The 7,959-nt window shown below is 37.0% G+C and overlaps 1 pseudogene; it reads left to right on the top strand.

The window, feature by feature from the left end:
- Positions 1–4,323: 4,323 nt before the first annotated feature.
- On the top strand, positions 4,324–7,707 carry LOC108948512 (UPF0481 protein At3g47200-like; annotated as a pseudogene).
- Positions 7,708–7,959: the final 252 nt, after the last annotated feature.

Raw genomic sequence — 7,959 nt, 5'->3', positions numbered from 1 at the left:
CAGAACCATATGAACTCAAATTCGAGATCGTTTACACATAGGTCAACATCAAGTTGACATTTTCCAACTTAAGTTTCTACTTTAGAGACTAAGTGTCCCATTCCACTCCGAAACTATTCTGGACCCGAACCAACTAGCTCGGTATATCATAATATAGCTTAAAAGCATAAAGGAAGCATAAATGGAGGAAACGGGGCTATAACTCTCGAAACAACCAGCCGAGTGGTTACAGTAAGTCGTATAACAACTGTAAAGCACATAAGGAGCAGAAAATGGGGCAACGGAGCTACATCTGAAAAGGTAACGGAGCGCCAGGTCGTTACAATATGTGTTAGAAGTCATGAATGACGTGATACTATACAACATGAGAAAAATACATATCTATGCATGTATTTTATATGTGCATATAAATGCAATGTATATCAGAGATGAACTCATGTACTAACACTCTCAGAGTACTCAATCTCACTGTCTCACACTCTCTATCACCATGCTCAACACTCAGCACTGTACAATACCTGCTGCGGCGTGCAGCGCGATCCACATATAGCCATAAGGCCCGTTATGGCATGCAACCCGATCCATATGTATATAGCCATAAGGCTCGTTGCGGCGTGCAACCCGATCCACATGTATATATACATAAGGATCGTTGCGGCATGTAACCCGATCCATATATATATATATATATATATATAATCAACTGCTCTCACTGGGGGTGTGTGCAAACTCCAGAGGAGCTCTTTCAGCCCAAGCTCTATAATCCGCACGGACAACTCACGTGTTCCACGGACAACTCACGTGTTATAGTATCAATATTAGGATCTGCATGGACAGATCACGTGTTATAGTATCAATATCCTCACAATCAGGCCCTCGGCCCCGCTCAGTCATCAATCTCTCCAGTCTCTCGGGCTCACAATGCCCTAAAACTAGCCCAAAATAATGATATGATGTGTCAATAAATAGCAACAACGACTGGGATATGATATTAAATGAATGAACATGACTGAGTATGAAATTGCAATTTAAACAAATAATTCAACAACAGAAATGATCTCAGTGTGTCCCAACAGAATAAGCATGAAGCCTAGACATGGTTTCTAACATGGATCACACCTCAATAACTCTAGTATGTAGAGATTTCATGGTTACAGAAAAGATCAGGTAACTACAGAATACCACAGGAATAACAGAGTCATAATTCACACGGTGCACGCCCACACGCCCGTCACCTAGCATGTGCGTCACCTCAACACCAAACACATAACATGTAATTCCGGGTGTCATAGCCTCAGCACCAAGTTTACAAGTTTCACTTACCTCGAACAAGGAAAATCCAATACCCAGCAAGCCAAACGATGCTCCAAAAATGCCATCCCGCGCGTACCGACCTCTTAACGGCTCAAAACTAGCCAAAAACAACTCAAATATAACAAATAATTCAAAAGAAAACAAACTCAATCGATAAAGGTCAAATCTTTAATCAAAATCCCAAAATCGACCAAAAAGTCAAACCGGGGTCCGCATCTTAGAACTGACAAAACTCACAAAATCCGACAATCCATTCAATTATGAGTCCAACCATACTAGTTTAACTCAAATCCAAATCCCAATCAATGTTCAAAACTCAAAAATTCACTTTATAAAATTTTAGACAAAACCCCCAAACTTCACTTTGAAATCATCAATCAAATGCCAAAAACGAAGATGGATTCATGAAATATAACCAAAATCGAGTATAGAACACTTACCCCAATCCATATAGTGAAAATCGCTTCCAAACATTATCCAAATCCGAGCTCCCCAACTCAACTTATGGCCAAATGAACAAACCTTTGATATTAAGTATTTTTGCCCAGTTATTCTCCCTCGTTTTGCATGCCAAACGATCTCGAAAATTGATTTTGATGCCTCCAACGGATTCCTTGTGAATTGTAAGTCAAGCTAGGCTTTTTAATCACTCCATTTGACCTTATAATGAAGGAGATATGTTGGTTTTAATATTTGAAAATTATGCAGATTTATAAATACGAAGTCAGTGGCAATTGCGTAATGAATCTAAAATAAAATCTAACAACCCAATTCTTAGTAAAATGACCATAAATTCCTCATATGATGTCCAAATTCGACGATTTATTTTGCTATGGCTCCGTAATTATGATACAGATCTAATGCATCAATTAAAACACAAATCAGAGGTCATTTGGTAAATGTGTTACCATTTATGTTTGAAGAAACGACGTCGAAACATAAAAAAAATGAGCGCAACACAACCCAAACCTATCTGAAACTCACCCGAGCCCCTCGTTACCCTGTACGAACATACAAATAAGTCCCATAACTTAACACGGACTTACTCGAGGTCTCAAATCATGCATAACAACATCGAAACGATGAAATGCACCTCAAATCAAACTTAATGAACTTTTAAACTTTCGACTTCCAAACATTCGCGCCAAAACATATCAAATCAACTCAAAATGAACTCAAATTTTGCACCCAAGTCCTAATACATCATAAGGAGATGCTTGTGCCCCCAAACTACCGAGCGAAGTGCAAATGCTCAAAACGACCATTCGGGTCATTACAGTACATATCGTATGTGATGCCTCGCGTACTCATACTCTCAGAGTACTCAACCTCGCGTACATATCACAATACAATGAAGGCTTCGCGTACTTATACTCTTAGAGTAATCAGCCTGACTATCTCAATTCTCACTCATCACACTCAATCACTCAGCACTGTACGAGGAAGATCTAGTCCAGGGCAGATCCAGCCCAAATGTAAATAAATCCTCACACTCAGTCACTCAGTACTGTATAGGGAAAATCCAGCCCAGGGCAGATCCATCCTGAACATAAATAGTAATTACGCTCACTGTGGGTGTGCAGACTCCGGAGGGGCAGATCTAGCCCAAGCGCTATAATAAGACAAATTCTGGCATTAATCAATAAAACATGTAGCAGCGTGCAGCCCGATCCCATAAATATCACTGACAAGCAGGCCCTCGGCCTCACTCAATCATCAATCTCTCCAGCCTCTCGGGCTCACAATGTCATAAAATTAAACCCAAAATGATGATATGATGAATCAATAATTAGCAACAGAGATTGAGATATGATATTAAATGAATGAATATGACTGAGTATGAAATTACAATTTAAACATATAACTCAACATAAAAAATGACCTCAGTGGGTCCCAATAATACTAGCATATGCCTAAGCATGATTTCTAACATGAGTCACAACTCGGGTTTGCTAATATATGGAAAAATAACAAGCTATTTGGTTACATAGCTCTACGAAATCGATTGAATCAAAATTTCTATGGTGCACGCCTACACACCCGTCACCTAGCATGTGTGTCACCTCCAAACTAATCATATAACATATATAATCAAGGATTCATACCCTCAGAACCAAGTTTAGAAGTGTTACTTACCTCAAGTCATGCAAATCCCTACTCCAATATGTCATTGCCTCACGAATTGGTCTTCAAACACCTCGAATCTAGCAATAAATAGTTCAATACAATCAACACAAGCTATATGAATCAATTCCAAATGATAAAGAACGAATCTTTAATCAAAACCCCGAAGTCAACCAACTTGAAACTTACGGGAACATCATGGAATTCAATTCCAAGAGAGAAGTTTAGCCAACATACCTGGAATTTGCCCCTTAGTGATACTACAACGATTTACTACACTAAGAAACTTCAATCTACAATATCAACATCCAATGGGACGAACATTAGTAACAATTCCATAGTTTAGGCCATTTATACACATTATCAAACATTTAGTATGCATAAATCTCTACATCTCTTAACCATAGAATTAGTTCATCCAACTACCACCATTTATCGATAATTTATACCACCATCATTCTTAAATAATTCACACTCCCAACATCGCATGCGTGACTAACCATTCACACTCAACCAACAAAATTCCACCAAATAACCACCCCTCAAGCTCTACAATGGCTATGAACTTAAATTGGGAACATATTGCTTCCAATCATTATTCCATAAGTTTCAATACTTAATTCGTACTCACATACTCATAATAAGTTCATGCACATATGTTTAGTGGTGAAGAATTACCTTTTGGAAGAAATCTTGTAAAACCCTACTTTGAGTTCTTGAAGAATTTTCTTGAAAATCTAAGTATTTTATGTGTAGAGTTCATCAATAGTAGTGTAGAAATGATGGAATTTCACACCAAAATAATGAGGATTGCTTACCTTGAAGAAGAGAGGAGTTGGTTGTCTTGAGAGAGTGGAGAAGAGCTCCAAAATCTGTCCAAGTGAAATGGGGGAAATGAACCCCCAAGGTGAGTACTTAAAAAGGCTTCAGGTGGGGGTAATGTGCCAGGTCCAACGCCAAATTCCTATACTTCACTGGTTTTTTCAAAGTTGCTGAGAGGGATGACGTGCCACAATCCGCGCGTTGCACGGACCCTAGCACTCTCCCAGTTGTTTTCTTTTCCATTTCTTGCTTCTCCACTCACCCTCATTTGATACCTTGCTATGATATAGACCCGAATTGACTTCAAATTTTTTACACAAGTTATAAATGATAGTACGACCCTATTCCAACTTTCAGAACCAAGACCCGGCCCCTACATCAATAAAGTCAACTCCCAGTCAAACTTTTCACAATCTTTTATTTTTTCAACTTTCGCCAATTCATGCCAAAACGACCTACATAACTCCAAATCAACATCCGGACACGCTCCTAAGACCAAAATAATCTTACAGAGCTATTGGAATCATCAAAACTCTATTCTGAAGTCATTTACACATAAGTCAACATCCGGTCAACTTAAGCTTCCAACCTTGGGACTAAGTATCCCAATGTATTCTGAAACCTGCTCGGAACCAAACCAACTACCCCGACCAGTCATATAACAATAATTGAGCATAGAAAAATTAGTAAATGGGGGAACGAGTCTAAAATACTCAAAATGATCGGACGGGTCGCTACAAATTATCTCAAATAATTTCAATTTTTATTTTGGAATATTTCAGTCTTGATTGGAAAAAGATGAGCCTTGGCGTAACTGGTAAAGTTGCTGTCATGTGACTAGGTCACTGGTTCGAGCTGTGAAAATGTCTATTGTGGAAATGGAGGGTAAGGCAGCATACGATAGATCATTGTGTTCCGGTCCTTCCTCGGACCCCGTACATAGCGAGAACTTAGTGCACCGGAATCGAAAAAAGAGGAGAAAATCTTTCTTCAGATTTTTATTCTGATAATTATTTATTAACAATTTATGTGGAGAAAAGAAACACAATACAAGGAAATGATATGACTCATTCCCATTAAATACAGATATAAAAAGGGAGGAAAGTGGATCATTTAATTGAGATAAGGCAAACAAATGGTCAAGATCGGTCAGGACTGAAAACAAGCAAACATGCAAATGAAATCCTTGATGAAATATTTGCGGATTTCAACGATTCATCCAGCAAATGTTGTACCATATTCAAATTAAGTGTGGGGTTGAGTGTATCAAAACCGGTTGCTTACAAGCCAAATGTGATCTCCATTGGTCCTCACCATAAATACAATCCTGAACTTCTCTCCATGGAAAAGTATAAACTACGTTACCTACAACAGTTCCTTCGCAGGAAAGAGGGAATTGATGTGGAAAGTTACATTAGGGAATTAGAGGATGAAGCATTAAAGTTTTATGATGATATAGAACCTTGAAAGTGATATTGTTGCCACATTTTCAAAAATATTGTTACTTGATGGTTGTTTACTAGTTGAAGGTATTCGAGAGCATTGTGGAATGTGTCCAGAAGGAGAAAGTTGGATTATCCCTGGAAATTGCATATGTAATCAAGAACTTCGAGATATGTAGTTAGTAGAAAACCAACTTCCTGTATTTGTCCTCATCAAGTCGTGACATGACAAAGAGAGTTGATCGAATACCATTCATAAAAATGGTGAAGAAGATTTGTTTTACATTTATTACCGAAGATGACCTTGTATCCTATCGGAAGAGTGAAGGTAATACCGCATAAATCAAACATTTACTTCAATTTGTGCACATGGCATGTCACCCTTCAGAGATTAAGCAAATAGATAAGGACCACCTAACGGGGCATAAGGTCATGCCCAATGCAACAGAGCTTTTCAAAGCTGGAGTTAGCTTCGTAAAAGTCGGATATATTTATGATAACTTGAAGAGAGAAAACTTTGGAGATAACACAAGTTTATTTGATATCAAATTTGAGAATGGGTTAATGAAAATACCTAGTTTTAAAGTCTTGATAGTACATAGACTCTCCTGCAGAATATGATAGCGTTTGAGCAACAGTCGTCTCATGTACATACTAGATATTTCATTGATTTTGTAATTTTTATGGATTATCTTATCGACTCAGAGAAAGATGTGAATTTTCCACGCCAAAAAGGAATTATCAGGAATAGGATAAGGGAGGACAAAGAAATAGCTACCTTTTTTAACAAGACCGGGAAATGTGTCATCGTTTCATTTGAGAACTTCAATTATAAAGAAGAATGCAGAAAATTGGTTCAACATTGTGAAAAAACATGGAACCCAATGAAGGCAAGTTTGAGGCGCAATATTGAAAAACTAATTCAAAGTTGTAGTAGAAAACTTTAATTGTTTAAGATTTAGTTTATTTAATTCATGTCTCAATAGAATTTGTAGTCAGAATTAATATAAGAATGGGCTTTCTTATTTCTAGTTAAAATAGGTTTTGTACTATAAATAAAGGTATTACTAGCTTATTGTAATGCGTGGAGATTTGTGACAATTGTAGAGAGCTTTCAGAGATTTAATAATAACATATTTTACTTCATATAGGTATCAAAGTTTCTGTTGCCGGTGGGCGACATTAGCCAATATGTGTCGCCCGTTTGGCCAAATATTATATTGACAAACACCTGACCAATGACTATATTGGCAAAAGACGAGTCTATAATACATGCATGTAAAACAATCATGCTGAGAAGGATTGAGCAAAGAGATTGCAAGATTAAAGAGGTGCAAGCAAATATGGCACAAGAGAAATAGACTCTTCTAAGAAATTAGAGAAATGACCAAGTGCATCAACGAGAGTTGAAGACAGGTGCTTCAACAAAATCGGGTATTGGTAACAAAGTGCATCTACGTGAGTTGGAAACGGGTGCTTCAACAAAATTGATTGTTGGTAACAAAGTGCATCAACGATAGTTGAAGACAAGTGCTTCAACAAAATTGGTTGTTGGTGGCAAAGTACTTTAATGAGGGATGAAGACATGTACTTTAGCAAAAGTAGAAGTTGGAGAGAAGTGCTTCAACACACAACATACAACCTTTAATTATGGGGGAATGTTGGAAAAGTAATTCAAAGTTGTAGAAAACCTTAATTGTTTGAGATTTGGTTTATTTAATTCATGTCTCAATAGGATTTGTAGTCAGAATTAATATAAGAATAGGCTTTCCTATTTCTAGTTAAAATAAGTTTCGTACTATTATAAATAAGGATATTACTAGCTTATTTTAATGCATGGAGATTTGTGAGAATTATAGATAGCTTTTAGAGAGTTATAATAAAATATTTTTCTTCACGCAATTATTTTAATAGTTCGTGGGTAGGAGCTTCAACTGTGGGAGCTATCATACTTCTGATACTCACAGCTATGCAGACTGTTCTACCTTTCAGAGGTGGTGTTTAAAAGTCATTGTTCTAATTATACACAATGGTTGTTTGATTTTGTTAATCTGGTTTTCCTTACTATTATTTGTGTATCCAATCCAAATTTAAAATTTCTACATATACTATGAGGAATTTTCAAAATCCTCAGGTGTAAAAATTAAATGGAGGTTGAATGAATAATGAAATTTAACCTAACAAAATTTTCAAGTTGGAAGTAATCTACAAGAAAGGACTTTTTTACATCTAGTCAAGGTCTCAAGCAAGGGAATGC

Source organism: Nicotiana tomentosiformis, chromosome 2 (genome assembly GCF_000390325.3).
Source record: "Nicotiana tomentosiformis chromosome 2, ASM39032v3, whole genome shotgun sequence".
Classification (NCBI taxonomy): domain Eukaryota; kingdom Viridiplantae; phylum Streptophyta; class Magnoliopsida; order Solanales; family Solanaceae; genus Nicotiana; species Nicotiana tomentosiformis.
This window is presented reverse-complemented; position numbering and strand designations above follow the sequence as displayed.